Below are 19,451 nucleotides of genomic sequence, written 5' to 3' on the forward strand. Positions count from 1 at the left end.
AAAGTTCATATCCACCTGCAGTTGGAATGGCCTCCCAAACTCAAAAGCCCTGTTTCTGCAGTTGAATAGCAATAACATAAAGAAAAAACAGTGTTAAAAGATGTGACTAGAAATGTAATCTAATACACATGCAAGTTGAATGTACTATATGGATACATGCTACACAAACCACCATAAAAACACCCACATCCAGCTCTTGAAGCTGACTCCAAAGCATGGTTTTCCAAAGCACAAAAGTCTTTCAAATCTTGTTACAGACAGCACTGCAACAGCACGATGTCTACATTCACTGTAACTTTTTTTACATTTCAGACATTTAAGTCGATGAAATGAGCCCACTGGCCAGGGCTCACTTCAGCTTTACACCTAACAAACAATTGCAGGTATTTACCAGAAAGCCTGAAAACAGCTGGCACTGCTCATCCACGCAGCTTTCTTGCACACACAAGAACCCCTTTGTGTAACATCAGCCCAGTTTTCACAGCACATTCTAATCTTCATTCAAAAATGAAGATTATAATGTGCCATTTTCAAAAACTGGAAGATTTCATGAAGCTTTCTAAGCTTAACAGTTTGATAAAGCAGCCCCTGCAACACCTTACAACTCGGATCTCTAATTCCCAATCATGTATCAAATTCAACATTTTCAGAAAAGATAATTTTCTTCACACATCACACACGATTAGCAAAATGTCACCAATGCAAACTGTACTTCACAGAACTGCAAATATTTAATTTGTTCAGCAAGCTGCAATGATGTACATTACATATAAAATATGTCAAGTTGAAATCCCATACCCTCGTGGTATTTAGCAACGTTACCAATAAATGTGCCAAGTGAACCTGCAGGTCTTTTCCTGCAGATACAGGAATAGATAAAGGAAATTGAGTATCAGCCTCTCCAGCTCCCTGCCCCACTGAGATCAAACAGACTCAATTCAGTTATACTGATTTAGACCAGGGACTCAAACAGGCAGGAAAAACTCAATCTCAGCTACTCATTTCATTATGTACCTTCAGTTTTGTAAGGATTTGTACCATCAGAATCTGCTGATACTGGAAGTTACTGCAATTCTTTTTCTGATGCAGTGGGAGAGGTTGTATGTATCATTATCTAAACAATGATTCTCCTGCTGCACGTTAGAGCTGGTAAATATTGACACACACCTCTGTTTTAAAATTTTCCTTAGCTTCTTGTCTTGAATTGTGCTTGTCTGTGAACTGGATTAGCCATATACCTGCATGTTTATTAGCTAAAACCACCTCAGATGTGGATGCACAAAGAAAAAGTAAGCTATTTTGCAATGCAAAATACGTTGAGCAAAATCAGTGCAGTGAAAAAAATGATCTACTTTGAGATATTAGAATCAGTAGATCTCATCCCCTCTAATTCTCACATTAGAAAACAGGTCTGCCAGCCATTCCAAAACGCAGTGAACAAATCACTCAACACCCACTACCCCATTCCACAACCTATTCTCTGAGCTCCACTGCCAATCCCAATGTCTCTGACTCTTTTTTGTAAAACAGCTTGCAGACCCAAGTAGGTGCTCTGCAGACCCAACCACCCCCACCGTGGCCCAGCACAGACCCACAACACGGCACATCCGCACTCTTGGCTCCACGCTGCTCCCAGCAACCTCACAAAGGCAATCCCCAAATGGGACCACGGCACTGCACTGAGCTTCTGTTATTCCTATTCTAATCTGGACTTTGAGAAGGATCTGGAATGCAATTATCAACAGGAAATTCAGCATTCATCTCCAGGCAATCCTTTTACAGCAGAGGTTAAACATCCACTTCATAGCTCAGTCCTACAGACATCCACGGAAGCCACTGAAATGTATCCACAAATTTCCTCAAAAACCCTTTGTGAGGAAGGCAAGGTGGACTCTGCCGTGAGACCTTCAGCAACACGTGTACAGACAAAAAATAAAAGGAATCTGAACAGTTAAGCAGAGCAGACGGGGAAGTCAGATAAGCTGCAGTGGACTTTTTGCCATGCTGCTTGTTTTTGGCACCAGTGTGTCAGGGACACCACACCCTTAACTGAAAGCCACGGCTGGAAGCTCAGTGCACAAAAAGCCTTCCTCTGGGAGCAGAAACTTTCCAACAGAGAGCTGTGGATGCCCCATCCCTACAGGAGCTCAAGGCCGGGCTGGATGGGCCCTGGGCAGTTGATGAGACAGCCAGCCCATGGCAGGGCTTGGGACTGGGTGGGCTGTGAGGTCCTTCCAAACCAAATCATCCATGATTCTATGATAGATTATCACCAGGAACAGCATCCATCACTAGGGGCAAACCCATGAAACTCACATCACAGCTTACAGCCACTGAAACAATTAAATCCATTTATCTCACATATGTGTATGCATAAACGCTATAAATTTCTTAAGGACACTGCACCAAATGAGAGCCATCAAGCCAGTTCTCAGCATATGGGACTCACTGTGTGCACAGCTATGGTCAGGCAATGACTGTCAGGAAAGCAGCTTTATACAACTTACAGTGCATTTACAGACAACAAACACTGCTGTCAAAAACATCCTGAAATTATTATTAATACTTAGGATTACTTCTCTTTTTTCAAAATTATAACTATAGTTTCACCTCCATTCACCTACGAGGAAGTGCTAGGAGGTTGAACCCAAACAAAAGAAGAAAGGTTTAGAAGAGGAACGACACAAAACTGTTCCTGCTAACATCCAGAAAGAAGAAAAATGTCAGTGTTTTACACAGCTTATGTTCCTCAGCACTCTGTAAGGAGAAGCAGACGATGCACTTCCAGTTTGATAATTCTACACACGTTAAGACAGAAACAGCCAACAAGAATCCATAGTAACTCAAGGGCACAGTAACACTTCAAACTAAAAAAAAATACACAGATTTTCAAAACCACAGTGCATTTGGGATGAGATTCCACTGTGGTCAATAAACACACTGAAAATGTTAATATTGCTCCTAATAATACCTGGAAGTTGAGATAGATATCTCAGATTTTATAGGTTCAGTGTTTCTTAGCTTGTAGCACCATCATGAATATCATGGGAACCTTGAGGAGCTCTTCATGGCTCACAAGAAGCTCTCAGCTAAGGCAGCTATCTGCATTTCTTGGAGGAACGCTGCAATCACTTAAAGGGCGGGTGGCTTTCTGTTGCTGGGGAGAGGCTGTGCTTTTTCTGTTGTTTTTTTTTTTCTTTTCAATTATTATGTTTTTGTGTGTTGGTTTTTTTTTTTGCTATCACAAATAGCAATAGCACTCACTTGTAATGAGTTATTTTTGTTCCTCCACATCCAAAGGAAAAGTATTTTTGCTGACGCTGCAACCAGACAGGACTTGATCTAATCGAAGGGCTCGCTGCCACCGAAGGACTGACCACACCTCTTCACATCAATGCCGATCAATTTGAGCCAGCTGCGGCCAACTGAGAATAAAAGCACTCTCTGAGAAGCAGGAAGGAGCTTGTGTCAAGACAAGGGAGCCCAAAAGACTTGAACCAAATTTTAAACATATTGCTAGCTCTACAGCAGCACGTGCAAAAAGAAACCCACTCCATTCTCCTCCTTAAACAAACAATTAGAACAGAGTCATACAATTACTTCATTCATTCTTATTATTAAGTTTAGAGTTATCTGATCCAAAATCTTGCAAAATCAAGTCATTTCAAAGAGGGAAAAAAAAAAAACCCTACAAAATAGAACACCAAAAACTTAGAATCATAAATGTGACTTGTTCTTGTCCTGGCAGCTTACAAATCCCCTGTGCAAAATGCTCTATGAGCAAAACACTCGTATGGGAGCATGTGTCCAACTTGCAAAGTGAGTCAGCAGAACTCAGCCCAGAACCACTACAACTCCAGTCACTGGCAAAAAAGGCTGAAGCACGCAGCTGAACAACGATGTAGTAATTTGCTTTGCACCCACTTGTTTCTGATGGTTTCTCTAACGAGTTCTCTCCTCTCTGCCAGAACTCACAGAATCAGAGGCATTGAAGGGAACCTGAGATCCCCCAGTCCAACCCCCTGCTAAAGCAAGTTCCCTACTGCTGGTTGTACATGAAACCATCCAAGAGGGTCTCGAATATCCCAAGAGAAGAAGAGTCTGCAATCCCTCTGTGCAGCCTGTTCCAGTGCTCTGTCACCCCCCAAAATAAAGAAGTTTTTGTTTGTGTTTAGATGGAAATTTCCAGTGTCTGAGTTTGTAGCCACTGTTCCTTGTCCTGCTGCTGGGCATTGCTGAAAAGAGCCTGGCCCCATTCACTTGCCTGTTTGAAAATTAAGCACTGATAAAATCCCTTCTCAGCCTTCTCTTCTCCAGGCTGAACAGCCCCAGCTCTCTCTGCCTTGTCTCATGAAGGAGATGGTCCCTCATCATCCCTGTGGCCTCCTGCTGGAATCTCTCTTAGAAGTTCTCTGTCCTTCATAAAATGGGGACCCCAGCGCTAGGCAGAACTGTGGCACAGAAAAAAGGTTTGACGAGAAGTTCCTGGAGGACGGAATGCAAAACAAATGGAGCTGGGGAGCAGTGCAAAACTGGGGCACAGAGCGGGAACTGGCAGAAGGGAGCAGGGGAAGGCTGGGGTGACGTGCTGCTGCTGGCAGTGCCACTCAAGGTCACCAAGTAGCTGTGCCACACTGACAGCACCAACACCAGGCAGCAGGGAAATGGTCAGGAGTCTGAACACCCACCTACAGACAGCAAGGATCCATCAGCATCTGTGCAAAGAGTTGCTTGCAAGCTTATGCTGTCACTACTTCACTCTACATTCTGATGCTTTCTGTATTTTTAACAATTTTCGTTTACTTGAGAACAAAATTTGTCCATCTTGCTCCCTGAAAAATTATTTTATCGGTATAATAATACAAAAATAATACAAAAATAAATGATTTATTGTTTGCACTACACTTTCCACCATGTTCAGTGAGAACATTTTGGCACCAGCGACATTGGATTTGTTCTTTCCATTTCAAATGTTTCCTACTGAACTCTGAAGAGGAAAAGTTGGCGCTATCTTAGGAAGTGCACGAACAAAGAAAGCAAATCATGACCGTACTTCTTAACAGACAATGTACTTTGCATCATGAATAACCAAATTATTTTCTTTACCAAATGTTCCTGGCTCATGCATCTTTGAAATTTCCACTCCTTTTTGTTTTTGAGCAGGAAGAGACTACTTCATGAACACAAACACTTCTTTATGTTGTACTGAATGAAGGCTCCACCATCCCACTCACCAACGGAGGTGCTGCCAGTTAAATACTGGGTTCCCAAAATACAGAGAAAACCAACTGCAGGCTTATCTCTCTAGAAATGCTGTGTTTCAGATGTATGATATCATGCCTTAGTATCTGTGACAGTAATTTAAGAAACAAGCAGGATGAGAGGAAAAGGCATTTCCAATTCTTACATTAAAGCAATCTCTTAGACTGATTACAAACATGCAAAAAGCCAATAACCCAGTTCAAATTCAAGCAAATTTCATATATTTATGAAACAGGACTGCTTTAGGGAAAAGATCAGCAGGAAAAGTGAAAGAATGTCACTGCTGAAAGCTACAGTCACAGCACAGTCTCAAAATTGGCAATTCAGACTAAGGACCAAACTAAATGTATTATTTCAAACAAAACACAGTGCTTTATATCACACTGAACTCCCCACTGCAAGATTTGTGAGCTTAGCTTCTACTGATCAGCTCTGCCTTTACCTGTCATGTCTCTGACTGTAGCCAGCTCACAGGAAAAACCGAAACAAACCCACCCGAATAAAAACCTCAAGGTCCTTCCTTATTATCTGGTCTCAACTATAGCAGTTGTTCTATTAAACCAGATAAATGCTTCCTACAGACTCATGTCCAGCTGCACAGAATGCAGAGCTGGTTTAGCTCTAAATAAATATAACACTTAAAAAGACCAAGACTGTCACAGACTGCTTTTCTTTTGAAAGGAAGAAGATTTAAAAAAAAAAAAAAAAAAAAAAAAAGGCATGACTCTTGAAACTGACAACTTGCATCTCCTGATGGAGGTCAATTTTTCCTCATTCTTTCTTCCCAATCCTAACTTTCTGCTAAGTAGTTTCTTTTTAAGCTTACATGACCAAAAATGTCTATTCAGCAGAAGAATTACCTTGCTTTCACTTCTTGGATTCAGTAATTTTTTCCAAGTGACTCTGATATTGCACTTCTGGAAAGGTTTGGTGCATAAATTCATGAATGACTAAGGACAGAGATGGCAGAAAGCAGGCTGGATAAGGCCCTGGGCAACTGACGTAGGCTGTGGATGTCCCAGTTCACTGCAGGGAAGTTAGGCTACACGACCCTTAAAAGTCCCTTCCAGCTCTAAGGATTCAGTGATCAGAAGCTATACTGTTCACCTAACAGAAAAACTCTCCCTACGTCAACACCTTGAACCAGGGGAGCACCTGTGGTCATGGTGGCTGCCTTTGAGGACTTTGGTTGCCCCTAGAATAACCCCTTACAGTTCAGTGAACAACGCGGGCTTTGGGATTGAGCTTCAGAATCATACCATTGCTTTTCAGACATGTTTCTTTTATGAAACTGTTCCTGCATTGGAACTGACACAGAATTTGCTGCTCACTGAACCTGGACTTAAGGAGCCATCAAATAAGCTCATACTGCCAAATAAAACCTGTCAAATACCACAAGAAGCTGATCTGTATGCATTTTTGTTTTGAAAACCTGGGTTCCAATTTAAGAAGCTTCTCAAGTAAAAATCTTAGAATTACCCAATTAATAACATAATACCACAAAACTCAGCTGAGCCCAGCTAATGCAAAGGAGTACAGCCAGAGGTGAAAATTATGCCAGAATTACTCAGTGTTGAAAAGGCAAAATCTGAATTCTGGAGCAACCATAAATGACTACCAGGAGGTGCAAAGACAGTGCTGTGACCAGACAGTCCACAGTAATCACCAAATAAAATAAAGAATATCAAGCAGCAAAATTAGTTTCCCTAACCTTGAAACAAAAACGCTGTTAAGATATAAATTCTGGTCCTTCTATACACACTTCAAAAAGGAATGTAATACTACAGAAGTGCAGTGGCTACAGAAATGAAGCAGAGGCTAAAGGACTACCTTAGCAGGATGAGCAGCTCCACCTGTCTGGGTACACAGAATGAGCTGCTCACAGGGCCTGTCTGTCCTGCCAAGAAAAACATGGAGAGATTTCATGCTGGAGAGCAAGTGTCAGACACATTTAGCCCTGAATCAAGATGGAAGTTTCCTATTCACAGACACTGGAATCCTGTGTCTTTGCTTCATGAGTCTTTTCAAAATATAAGCTTTAATCCAGCTTCCAGAATACATCTTACTGTGTCTGTGCTGAAATCAGAGTTCTGTCTGCTTCTGAAATCTCTGAATCTGCCTTCTTTCTTAGGCTTTGGGAAAAAAAGAAAGTTCCTACATGCACAATGTGCTCATGTATTTACTGCTTCCAAAACACTTCTAGTGCCTCCTGTTTATTCATACAGCACCTTATCCTGAGGGTAGGCTGGGGACAGGAGGAGACTGAATGTCAGGCAGAAGACTACCAAAAATCCTCCTTAATCCTTCTCTTGTGCTCAGGTCACACTGATCTAGCCTGTGATTAGTACAAACTTTCCATAAGATCAGGTAGGGCATCTCTATCTCTTTTTAATGAAGTGCAACCCTGCCATCAGAATAATTCAGGTTCATCTTACCTAACCAATCTCAGTGACCAAAAGGATGCACGTTCCTGAATACCTTCACCTGTGTCGCTGGTTGCTCAGATGCCGTTAGCTGTTTAGTCCAGAGAATTCCGTAGGTTCATTTCACTTGTTTGTTTCCCCCTTTTTATTTTTAAAGCTGTGTGAAGTTGAACAGCCTGTAGAATAGAAGTGGCTGTAGTAGACACAACTACCTCTGTCTCACTGACAAAACGATAACGTTTGTTGAACAGAAAGCAGTGGTGAAAAGTGTTTTCCTAGCCCTGCTTATCTGCGGCATTACATGTTGCCACTGATGTCATACAGGATCAGCTACACCAGCCCCCCAGTACAACAGAGGAATAGCTGCCATTTTCATCTTTCATCTTCTAATTAGTCAAAAGCATCTGCGGCCAGTGCAACATTAATTTTTTTCCCCCATTATTAGTATTCATGGATGGTGGTAACACCAGAAAGCTTGTGTTCCATTACACTCACTGCAATTAAAAAAGCTTCTGTTCCATTACATTTACTGCAATTAGGGTCACAAGCCCACACAAATAAAGAGGTTTAACCCAAGTCCTGTTATTTTTAGGTTTCTGTGAACCCACATGCACTTCCCAGGCCTTGCGCTGAACTCGCCAACAAAGCTGTGCCCACACATTTCTGAGCACAGGGCAAATCTTAGCTCCAGCTCTCCTAAGAGCAGGGCCCCAGCTTTATGCCAGGGGTATTGAGAAAGCTTGAGACAAACCGATCCAAGTGTCTGACTCAAAAACAGACACTGGTCTCAAAATGAAGTTGCTAATAGCTGCTAGGCTTTCAGTTCCAAAGCTAATTGTTGAAACCACAAACGCATACATCATTTAGAATAACAGAATGGCTTGGCTTGGAAGGGACCTCAAGGATCATCAGGTTCCAACTCCCTGTCACAGGCAAGGCCACCAACCTCCAGATCTATCACCAGACCAGGCTGCCCAGAGCCCCATCCAACCTGGTCTGGAACACCTTCAGGGACAGAGAATCCACAGCCTGACTGGGCAGCTTGTGCCAGCGCCTCACCTCTCCCTCTGTAAAGAACTGCCCCCTAACATTCAATTTATCAAGGGAAGAGCCCAAGCTGGCTGAAGTAAAAATAGGTATTTAATTTGCCAATGTAATAAATTGGAATGAAAAAAAAAAAAAAAAAAAAAAAAAAAAAAAAAAAAAATCGATCTACAGTTTTAATATGCACACCTGAAATCAAGTTTTCCTAGGAAACAACAGATCTGAAGACATGAAAGACCCCAAATCGCTCAGTGGTATTCCAGGCAGTCCCTTGGAAGGAAAGCCTCCTGCTTACACAGAGGTGGCACTCACACTCACCTGAGGGCAGCCTGCTGCTGCCTCACAGAACTGCAAGCCCAAGGAGACACACAGACACTGTGCAGGTGGCTTCGACCCAGTATGAAGGACAAGGTTTTACTAGTGTCCATCAGTAACTTGGGGGCTCTTCTAACACACCAGGTGAAGAGGAACAGTGAGGGTTCTTCCCCACTGCAGAACAGAGGCTGCAGTACTGCAAGAGAACCAGGGAACTCATAAGCAGCTTTAGGCAGAAACATAAAGCAGAGGCAGAAGACTCCTGTGCTTATTTGAATGCATGAGTATACAAGTTACAGGTTCCCTAAATAACAGCGGGCTGGGTGCAAAGACCAAAGACTGAGACAGAGTACCTTTCTCCTTCCTTCCTGATGTTCTGTGACCTCAGGGTTCAGCAAAACATCCAAAATTAACAAGACCCCTCTGCTGTGCAGTATGATGACAGTAGCATCTCCTCACTTTTTCTATATAGGAAATACTAATTACTTGCTTTAAAGTATTAAACCATTGGGAACATCTACTACTGTTGATGCCACCCGGACCCTGTGCTTTCCTAAAGCACTGTGAATAACAAAAGCTCTTCCAGATGACAAAAATTCAAAACCCATTTTTGAACAGGAACACAAATGCTTTCCTGAGACTTTAGAAAGACAATAAATTTCAGTGTCTGAACCATTAGACATACGATGCATAGAGGACCGACTGAAACACGCAGTGCAGGCTAAGTGGCCCCTTTTTGGGCAGGATCCAGTTATTTTTGCAGAGACTGAATAGTGAGGAATGAGATTTGAGAGCTGTGCTGGCAACAAACAGAACGGCATTTAACTTTTTGAACTATTCTGCAATAATCACTTTTAACAGAAAAGTTAGATTACATTTTGTATCTTGTTTATGGGAGAGGAAACAATAGGTCGTCACCTCCCTCACTTATACAAAGACAGCCCTAGACTTAGCACAGCGAGGAGCTCACTTTATAAAAATCAAGCACATGAGCTGGTAGATTGTTTTACAGTTAATTCCAACTCTACAGACACGCTGAACTTAGAGACTTATAAAAAGTTCCTCAAAGAGGACTGAAAATTCACAAACTTTCTAAGTTCAACTTCTTCATTCATCAGAAATTATTAAACCTCACTGACAGGTCTTACATAAGCTCTTACATCCTGATTTAGAGACAAGAGGCTCTTATTAAAGCAAGGCCAAGCTGAAATCCCATAAGCATATCAGTTTTGCTTTCTAGGCTGAAACCAAGTATTAGCACAGTCCCTACTTATTACAACAAAGAACAGTGTCACTAATGTTAGACTGTCAATACAATATCTATTTATGCCACAAAATCCCATTTGCTAATACGTCCGTTGCTCTGTCTTTTCCTCTACAGGACTTGCACGGACCTGGGAGGACAGAAGGGCAGAACACAACTTCTGACTGAATGTGCACAGAATTTGACATGACAAATGCTCAGACTTTTTTTTCCTTCTAATAAGAGCTTATCCTTCAATATGCATCTTATATCTGAAACAGAGGTACACTAGAACATTGTTTTACAGTATCTCATTTTTGTTTTGGTAACATTCATTGCTACTTACAATTAAGTAATGAACATTAGCAAAAAAAAAAAAAAAGTAGTAATATTAAGAAAATTATAGGCAATTAATGTAGCTGCTCTGGAAGATCATGAAATCACACAAAGAAGGACCAAGAGGCCAAATAACAGTGTACCACCACCTGGCAACAGAGCTGTGAGCCAGCAAGAAGCAGCACGCCTGAGCTCATGTTTGATGTACCTTTGAAGATCCTTAGATCCTGCAACAAATGCCTCCAAGAAAATGTAATCCTAGGTCTTGAGACTGGCAGGTTGAGATCTTTGAGAAGGAACTACCTGAATATGCATGGCAACGAGATGCATGAACCTCAGCCATTACTTTCTGGCAGAGCATGCAAGTGACTCAGGAGCTGCTGCAGTGATTAGAGAGCGTGCCGACATGGCGCTGGAACAGCAGGCTTGATACAAAAGCAGCACAAGCATTGCTGATGGGTGTGCTATCAGCCAGAGCTCGAAGAGAGAATTAGGGTACATAAATGAGGTTGATGCTAACGCAGAGACTGGAGATTTCATGCAGGCTTAGATCAGGCAGGTGAAGATGGTAGAGATTCTGAATTTTTCATGAGTGTCTCACTCATGTTTACCTGAGGCTTTTGTAGGTGGCACTCCCAGTGTTTTCAAACTGCTTCCTAATTTTGATGGGAGAGGGAGGAAAGGACAGAAATCCTAACAAGATCCAATACCAAATCAGTTTTTTGATGCAGCAGATTTGGAAAGAATGTTAAAATCCCATACGCAGAAAGAAATAAGTATCTTTGCTTCAGTTACTGTAAAATACACATCAATGTGATCCAATCTGACATACTTGAAAATTTATCCTCAAGAATCTAAGTATCTTGCTGTATCTTTCAAACCCACGTAGGAAACCTGGAGAACGCAAACCTAAAGACGAATTTTGAAGCAAATCTTCCCTGTGAGACTTTCACTGCACTTCCAAATGAAAAATGATCCAAATGCAGACCTTTAGTATGCATCATCATCCTATTTGCAAACCAGCCAACAGCCAAGCTTATTGAAATTCAAAACACCTCCTTTAGGAGGTGGTGAATCAGGCATTTCTAAGTCCTTCACGTAAATGCAGAAGCATAGGAAGTTAACATGGCTTGCATTCTTCTTCTTCAGCCCTACACTGAAAATTTCTGAGCACTGTCTGGTACACACGGCCTCTTTGAAGATGGTTAATGGCTTTCATGTAGGACTTAGAAGTTACTGCAAGACAAAGTTCACCACATTCCACAGTTCCCAAATCCAAGAGCGTGTTGTTTTCGCTCTCTTGGAGCAGCCTTAGCTTTAATCTAAAGATGAAAGACATGAACTATGCATAAAAATGTTACTGGAACTCATTTTCCTGCATTAGATTGTCATCTGTTCCATATGAGGAAACAACATGTCAAAATGCCCCAATGAATTCTATTTTAGGAGCAACTCATTTCTGTTTTTCTTTTACCTAGGGGAGTGTGAACCATGCTCCCAACTCCAAAGTTATGCAGTCGTGTTTCCTACTTCTGGGTAAACCTCTGGGGTCAAGCACACCCACACAGCAAGAGATGAAACACCACAAGGAAACAGCCTTCCTGATGATGCCACCTCCCCTGTTAGGCAACTATTGCACAAGCAAATATAGCTTCACAAACCAGCACCATGCAAACTTGGGCCTTCCACCCGAGACTATCACTGTCAAGTGGAAAAAAAAAAAAAAACGAGAAAGTGTTTGCTTTGCACTTTTTGCACTTTGGGGTTTTAGAATCAAACTGGGGAGAAGTGCAGTAATCCCACTTCTGCAGTCACTACAAATCACACTAACAGTTTGTGCCTACTTTAGCTAAGTTCCCTTCAGAAGCCCAGGCATCTACAGAAGCCCAGACTTCAGGAAGCCTGACCACTCTCACTTTTACTGGGACTATTTATTTGTTTCTTAACAAGGACCACTTTAATCTCCAGAGGGTTACATTAATCAACCAAATGAAGGAGAACAGACAGCATACGGAAAAACAAGCCACAGCAGGAAGACAAAAGCAAGCCTGATGATTGCTCAGTTACTGCAATGGAGGCTCTCCCACATCAGCTGGTAAACTGCAAGATTACCACCCGCACTCTGCCCTGCTGTATGCACTGAGTCCATCCATGAAGGCAGCCCTCATCCAAGAGCCTGAGCTGGCTGCACATACATTCAGCACTCTGAGACCCTGTGGGACGGGCAGCCTTGACAGAAGCAGTCCCAAGTCCCAAGGAAAGCCTCAACATCACGACAAGACAGAGATGCACACTTGCCCTGAACAACCCAAATATCCAAAGCTTTTGCACAGATATGTACAATTTTGAAAACTCAATTACAACCATTATTAAAATTGAGAGAATAAAATTAAACAAATGTATTCTGCATTCAAGTCACAATGTAAAACATGGAAGGTTCCTGCCTGACACATAACCATGCTTCTAGATCAAACTAACCACTATCCATCCTCAAAGACTAACTTCTTTAGGCTGGGATTGTAGTAGATAACAAGCATTTGAAGATTAAATGTAAAAATAAATAAATAAATCAAACGTTTCTACATGTCTTATTTTTGGTTGCCTAAAACCAACTCCAGTGACTCACACTGCCTTTATTCAGACCCTATCCAAACTCCCATCTCACATCTGCTTATATTTGCCAAGCAGTAACCAGAAATCAGAGAGAGAGCCTCCAACAGAACATCTCTCAGAACATCCCAAGTTGGAAGGGACCCACAAGGATCCACACAGAACCACCCAAGATTCAAACTCCATCTTTGAGAGCATTGTCCAAACATTTCTCAAATCCACTGTGTTCTAAAAATCACACAAGCCAGAGCTGTGCCTATCATCTTAGAAATCTAAGTTAAATTACTGAACATCAAGGATAGAGTCATGTCAAACCTGCTGGGAGTCAGACAGTGACCCTGAATCATTGGCACCCAAGTTGTCAAAGAAACTAGAAGCCCTACTGCCACTCCATGTTTCAGTCTATAGAGACACACAATAAATTATACTTACTACACCATTTTAATATTCCGTCTGTATCAAGATCCCACCACGTTCTATCACATTTCTCCCAGAAGCCTCCCCTGCAAGTGATGCACTTCGTACAGCCCTTTTAAATTCAGCTACCTTCAGCCCAACAAGTTACTCGCTTCAGATTTGTTAGGGTTTTGTTAATAACTAAACAAAAGCCTGTCAATTCCAGTGCTCAAGTATTAAGTCTATCACCATTATCACCAGTAATGGCTCACCATTACTTCCAACTTCATGACTTCATGAGGAAGAGATGGTTTCTGTAGCTGCCAGAGTAAACACCGTTCGGGGTATTATAGATTAAGCTTTGGTGTTTGCCTGAGTGGACAGGAATTGCCAAATAGCCAAAGTAGGGGCTTAACTTCTCAAACATTCCCATAAATACTGCCAGTAGTGCACAGTTTGAAGAACAGCATCTCTAACCCACACATCTGGTGTTCTACTTCAGACTGTGAAAAAAATTACACGTTATAACATTCCTCATATGACTGATACAGAGAGCGTAATCTTTACACTGAGTTGAACTCCTGAATGTAACGTGGCGATGCTGTAAGTGCCATGGGCCAACACAGCGTGTGACTTCACAAAACGGTGTGTTTGAGATACAGTCTGTGCAAATATCCTAGTGAAAATCCTCCATGTAATTTAACCCAGACTTTTAAGGGTGTTCCTGTCCTTATGGTATCAGTTTATTTTTTAATTCTATTTCAATTTATTTGTCTCATCTCTCTTCCCTGAACTAAACCAACGTCTCCTGACTTCTATTCGTCCACTATTTTCTTTCCTATTTGTTCCTGATTCAGTGCAGAATTCCAGAGGTCTATCAGCTAAGGAACGGGAAATGTTTCAATGTTTTCTTCCCTTTAACTTCAGGCACCTTAAAGAACACCACAAAAATCAGACAGCTTTATGAAGATGTTTAGTAATACACACCACATCTCACTTAAATTATTCTAATTTATGAAAGTTATCATTCCTACCCTTGATCTTCCTCTGTGTCAGCCTCTATTTCCTTGCTCTTTTCCAATGACCTATACAATATCATCACCTGAAATGTCATTTGTTTCAGCGCTTTAGATTCTAATAATAGTTTGAGAAAAAATTAATGGTAATAAAAACTGAACAGACCATTATCCAGCCATCGCAGCCTATATATTACAAATTTGTCCTGTGTACATAAGAACCTCTAGTCTAGATGAGCTAAAACGTGCTTTAAGAACAAAACGTCAAGGCATTCATGAGCCGTCTTAGTGCTCCTACATTCCTATGTTCCTTCAAAGCAGCAATACGTTCTCCTTGCTGAAAGAGCTGCAGTGTCTCTGCTGAGTCATCCAATCGCTGGATACGACTGCCAAACAGTCGTAGCCTTACATAGGACTTCTTTCCTTTTATTATCTGATGCTGTCTCTAGTTCACATATATTTAACAGTAAATGACAAGGATGAATGTCTCCATAAAAAGAGAGATTAAATATAATTTTAACAATGCTCATACAATAGCAAATAATGCCACACACACACGGTTATCTTTAAAACAGTACTTACTTTTGAAATATAGGCTGTCAAGCACTTTTCCAATCGAGTTCCACTTCTGGAATGCAAGTTGGCTAACTTCAACATTTAAGTGTGTGCAAAGTGCCGTTTAAGCCCTTGATGTTATGGCTAAGGAATTACTTGAAGCAATTTGGAGGACTAAGATCTAATACACAGTTTTATACATTTGTTCATAAAACATGAAAATATACTGAGTTTATGAATAATGAAAACATCCCACCAGAAGCACACAGACAGGTCACTTGGTGGACGCTGCTCTGGAAATTACTTCTACCTAAAATTAACAGGAAATTCAAATGACAGCTGAAGGGAAGTCTATAACACCGATTAAGCATGGTCAGGAAGAAACCATTCAAACAACACCATGTTTCTGTCCTGCTCTAACCAAACTACTTTCCACGCCTGAACTTCCTTCCAAAAATGAAGCTTTATACAAAAACACTTACAGAAAATAGTTAGAATAGAAGAATATATAGTTAGAAGAATAGATGCTATATTTCTACCTCTGTTTCTGTTCACATCCAATAATGTACACTATTGATACTGGCAAAACAATGGTATCTATGAGCATTTACAAGTTCTCCCCTGGGTCTGAAATACCTCAGCAGGAATTAAAGTGTGATTCAGTGTGTCATAACTGCACAACTTATAAAGCTATTTTGACCTCAGGCACCACCAATTCCCCAGTCTGCAGATCAGTATCTTTCCATTAAGCAGGGAGAAGGCAGCACAACCCTCCTCTTTGCAAACGTTCTGCAAAACCTCCAATCTTACATTGTGCAGAGACACACGAGTGTCTCTCGTTAGCCTTGGCATGGACAGTCTCAGTTCACACATGGCAATCCACAGGAACAGCAGCAGGATATCTCAATATGGATACAAGGTTTCACCACCTCAGGGCTCTTTATAAAGTCTGCTCATACTGTGTCGACTTGGGGTTTTACAGTGAAAATAGGAATTACATATAACATATAATAACATATATCCACTACATGAGATACAACGTACTGCGTTACATAAACCAGTACTTAAAGCCTCCTACTTGCCTACGCATTTTTTTATCCCCTGATATAAGCATTTACATACATCAGAATGCAAGCCTTCTATCGGCCCAACAAACAGCTCTCCAATGCGCCTACAGTCTCTGGTCAAGGAACTGTTGCAGTGACTGACAGGACAGGATCCAGAGGGAGATCCAGACCCTCAGGCACTGTGGAAAACTACATGTTACACCCCCTCCTCCCCTTACATAAGCTAACTAGCTCCATCTTAAAGACAGTTGTATGCCACCACTCCTAAGGGAAGGATTCCGCAGGCTCTTCTGCCTCTGTTGCTTAGGAACCATCTTTTCTAATTTCCAGACTTGGTTTATTCTTGGACAGTTTGTACCCATTTGTTCTCATACCTTCAGCTTATGAAGCTCATTTTACCCACCTGTGTTATTTCACTCATTTTTCTAGCGAATAACCTCTTCATGCTTTGTTTTATGGGTTCAAAAAAGACAAGCTTTCAGGCACCCTTCTGACGATAATTCTCGATTCTCTCAGTCACTCTAAATTCTCATTTTTCTCCCCTCGATGATGGTTGAGAAGAATTTAGGTAATACTCTCTACTGCTCATGTTCCAAGGTCTCAATTCCTTCTGTGCAAAACCTGCATTGGAGGCATCTGATGGCATTGAAAGGAATGCATCAATGATTAATGAAGAAACAAGACTTGGAGCTGATCCTTGACAAACTCCACCACCAACATACTTTCAATACGTTACCTTCTGGTCATCCAGCTCAATGCATACTTAACAAATCCTGACACCATCGTAAATGATTTTTCACATAAACATCACTCTAGTTTTCCAATGGAACCATATTGCACTGTGGGGAGATCAGAGAGCAACCCTGCAGTATGTAAAGAGGGGCTGTAGGAAAGAAGGGAACAGACTCCTCAGCGGGTTTGTTGTGACAGGACAAGGGAAACTGGTTTCAAACTAACAGAGGGGAGATTTAGATGGGCTATCAAGTTGTGGGTTTCTTTGGTTGATTTGTTTGTTTTTAATGACAAGGGTAAAGAAGCACTGGAAGAGGTTGCCCAGAGAGGCGGTTGATGCCCCATCTCTAGAGACAGGGAAACCTTTCGTGCAGTTTTCACCCACACTTACATTATTTTTAGCCTTCTTTCACTGTTTCCATGCTTCCTGACAAGATAGATCAGTCCTTCTCAATTTTCTGCATATTCCTCATGTTCTTATTCAATTTGCTATTAACCTCATTAGCTCTTGCATTTCCACTAAGAAAAAAAGTCATACTCATGTATAATAAAAAGTAAAATTTGATAAGAAAACAATTATTTTATTCACTTGCCAAAATTATCTGCACGTTTTGCTGCATCAGAAGTCCAGCGATGCCAAAAGTGGCTGAAAGTGCCTCATCTAACAGCCCTGAGAATTGCTGCAGAACTGGAATTGCAAGAACATTTGGATGCTAAATCAAGTTCTGGCCTTTGCACTATGTGTGTTCCCTGTAACTGCAATTATTAACAACTTTCTGAGATGCTCAGAGACGGTTTGAGTTTTTGGGGGCTTATTTTCTTTTCTTTATAATTTTGTGGCTGTTGTTTGGTGGTTGGTTTAGTTGGGTCTTTATTTGTTTGCCCACTCCCCAAAGATGCCTGCTGGTAACATGAAGGAAAACATGAATGCTATGAGGTGTCCCCAGAGCCACAACAAAAGAAAACAAGTTAAGGATACTTAATTTCCCTTTTACTTCTGATATTAATTCTAAATTTTAAAAAACCACCCTTCATTATCAATATTTGGTTTGAGAACGCACTGCACTGCAGCTATCACTAAGCTCAGTTTAAATAAAAAGTGCAGCAGTAAGGTTCAAATTTAGGATTTCTATAGCAACAGGGAAGGGTGGAGGGAAGGGATTACGAGATTACACACTCAGTTCATCAGATCTTTGCTTGAATAGATTTAGTGTCTCCAAATGAAATAACTCTAAATTTATCTCATTCATTAACGTTTAACATATCAGATTTAAAGACTAAGTTAAACAAGTAGAAATTGTAGAACAAGAAGTCACAAATAAATTCACATTAAACAACCTTGTTTATTCCTCCTACTGTTAATATCTGATTATTAGGACACATCTTCAAACCAGTAACTGATGTATCAGAAGTCACAATACCCCAAATGATGCTCTGTGTAACAAAGAGGCCTTCTAGCACTAATTAAAGGTCTGCAAAGATGCATTAAAAATCTGCCTCATTCTTAATTAAGTGCCTCCAGTAACTACACTATTGTAAGTGAGCAATACCCTGGCCCTCTAAGGCATGGTGCTGTCATGAATTTCCAAATGTTAGTTCTGTAAGTCACCTGTATATTTCAACAACATATGTGACCACAATAATGACTTAATGCCCTGTAAACCAGGGAATGCAGAAATAAGCTCTTTAAAAAGGTGACATTAGGATATCCTGGATTTGTGTTTATAAGAAACTAATTACTCTCTTCTCTTTATGCAATCTTTAGCATTCTTCATATTTCGGGGTGAGTAATCAATGCTTATATAAATAGTTAGTGATGGACACTATTCCAACATCAATAAAGTACATTAATGACCAAAAGAAAGGATGAGAAAGAGACTAGTCTGCCTTTTTGGGAGACCAGCTATTTCAGTTCACTAGCCCACTCACGTTAGAAAGGAATCCAAACCACATAGGAATGCAGCTACAAAGGTTTCTTTTTGATGCTTGTGGCACAGAGGGCTGCCTCCCCACTTCAGTGGCACGTATTGACCCATAAAGACTCTGCCCCAGGCAACTTTTCCACCAGCCAGAATGTTACATTAATAAGGCTGCCCTCATAATTTGCAAGACAGCCTAGAGTCCAGCTTTTCTGGCTGACATTCAGATTTTAACCAACCTCCCAACCTTCTGTTCACCACTTCTGGCTTTCATCGAGCAGCTGCCAAAATACCCTTTATTTTCCAGTTGCCAGGCAGGCCAGAGCACAATTTGAGAGACTATCTTCCTCTCATTTGTGCTGCTAGCAGTTCTCTGCTCATGGCTCCTGTCCACGTTGTTGCAGCGTGGGGAAACTGGAAGCTACCGGAAGGAGTACTGTCCCAAAAGTAACGAGTAAGTAGAGGTACAGGTACCTTACTGGGTCGCATTGCCCATCTCCATTAGAGATGGAGCAGCATCAGAGCGTGTCCTA

The sequence above is a fragment of the Tetrao urogallus genome (genome assembly GCF_951394365.1).
Source record: "Tetrao urogallus genome assembly, chromosome: 4".
NCBI lineage: Eukaryota > Metazoa > Chordata > Aves > Galliformes > Phasianidae > Tetrao > Tetrao urogallus.